This window comes from Diaphorina citri, unplaced genomic scaffold, assembly GCF_000475195.1.
Source record: "Diaphorina citri unplaced genomic scaffold, Diaci psyllid genome assembly version 1.1 scaffold1093, whole genome shotgun sequence".
Taxonomy (NCBI): Eukaryota; Metazoa; Arthropoda; class Insecta; order Hemiptera; family Psyllidae; genus Diaphorina; species Diaphorina citri.
Window position 1 is genome coordinate 92,241 of NW_007378522.1, and position 2,243 is coordinate 94,483.

The following is a 2,243-nucleotide window of genomic DNA, read 5'->3' on the forward strand; positions in this document are numbered from 1 at the left end:
GCCTTTCTCTTCCACCACTTCATTGCTGTCTTTTTTAATTACACTTTTTTTTATTGTTTCAAGATTCAAGAGACACAAACATCTGCTTGACAGCAGTAAGGTAATGAAACAACGTTACCTACTTAATTCTTAGTTAATCGAACCTACTATGCTTTAGCGGTAGCAGTTTTCGTTCCTTGAGGATAGATCTCTTTCAACCTCCAGGGCCTTTTCACATTGCAGTATTTTGTTGGGTTGGATGCTTTAAGTTTAAGATTTTGAGGAGCTAACTAGGTAATGAAAATTTTAAAGAACCAACTAGGTAGGCACTTATGTAGAGTAGGTAGATACTTTGCAGATTTTTTCCCCTCTCTCTTATTCTTCTTCTTTTTCTTCTTCTTCTTCGTCTTTCTCTTCCACCACTTCATTGCTGTCTTTTTTAATGACACTTTTGTTTTTATTGTTTCAAGATTCAAGAGACACAAACATCTGCTTGACAGCAGTAAGGTAATGAAACAACGTTACCTACTTAATTCTTAGTTGTCTGCATCAAAAACCATCTCTAAAGTCAAGAGCTGAGATGCCTTCTCGACCTCCTCCTCTCCTCTTCTCTTCTGTTCTTCGTCTCCTCCTCGTCTTCTTTTCCTCTTCTCTTTCGTTTCTTACATCCTCGATCTGCTCCCATCTCTTTTTCTCTTCTTGTCTTTCTTCTCTCTTGCAGAAGGACTGCTTTTATTTCTCGTGTTCCTTTCTTCTTCTACCTCCTCCTCCTCCTCCTCCTCCTCTTCTCTCAATCTTGTCATCCTCCTTCTCTTCCTCTATTGAGTTCTTCGTCCCCTCTTTCTTTTCCTAATCCTCTTTTTTTCTTCTTTTTTCTCGTTTTCTCTTCTTCTTCTTCCTTTTTTTACCGCTTCATTCTTGTCCTTCTATCCTCCTTTTACTGATACTCCTTCGTCCTTCTCTTTTCTCTTATCTCGATCTGCTCCCATCTCTCTTTCTCTTCTTGTCTTTCTTCTCTTCTTGCAGAAGGACTGCTTTTATTTCTCGTGTTCCTTTGTTCTTCTACCTCCTCCTCCTCTTCTCTCAATCTTGTCATCCTCCTTCTCTTCCTCTATTGAGTTCTTCGTCTCCTCTTTCTTTTCCTAATCCTCTTTTTTTCTTCTTTTTTCTCGTTTTCTCTTCTTCTTCTTCTTCCTTTTTTTACCGCTTCATTCTTGTCCTTCTATCCTCCTTTTACTGATACTCCTTCGTCCTTCTCTTTTTCTTATTTTTCTATTCCTTCTAGTCCTCCTTCTTATGTTCCTCTTTCACTTTCTCCCCTCCTTCTTGTTTTTCTCTTCCTCCTTCTCCTCCTCTTAGTTATTCTTCTCCTCCTTCTACTGCATCTCTTCATGTTTTTTTTTTATTACGTTTCATACCACTTAGTTGTACGACGAGTGTGCTTGTTTTGTGTAATCTCTCCAGTTGAAGCACCCCACTTGTAAGTGAAATTGTATCTATTTTGTAAAGTTGTATTTTGTAATGTTAGGTTCTACCTATTCTAATGTTGAGGAATTTTGTATTTTGTACTTCACAAACGAATGTGGCACGTATTTCAGGATTTTATAATTTCTTTTCCTTTTTAGTTAAATCCCCTTTAGGGGTGTTAAGACTTTGCCCTTTGAAGAGACAGATATCATTCCAACTGCATAAAAATCCATGTTTACACTTCAAACATTAAGAAAATACCTACTTATATTTCTTTCACACTCACTCCCTCTTTATCTTTCTCTCTCTCTCTCTCTCCCTTTCTCTCTCTTCCTCCCTCTCTCTTTCTCTCTCTCTCTCCCTCTTTCTCAGATCTTTCCCCATATTTCCTCTTTTTCTTCCCTTTTCTCATTTTTTCTCTTTCAGTAACACATTTTTTATACCATCTCTCTCTCTCTCCCTCTCTCTCTCTCTTTACCTCTCGCTTTCTCCTTTCAGTCCTTCCTCCCATTCTCTCTTCCTATTCTTCCCCTTCCCTTCTGACTCCTGTCTATTGCCTTCTCATTTTTCTTCGCCTTTTTACTTTCCTTATCCTATAGGAAGAAAAGTAATGTAATCGGGTCAAATTTTCGATGGTCAATTTTTAGTGCCAAAACACGTTTTAAGGTCCCTAGAGCCTAAATCCAAAGTTTCAGCCATTGGTCCGTGTGTGATGTGTCTGTCTGTAAACAAAATATCTCGAGAACGGTAAGAGCTAGAGACTTGAAATTTGGTATGTCGTCACAAATGTGACAAGG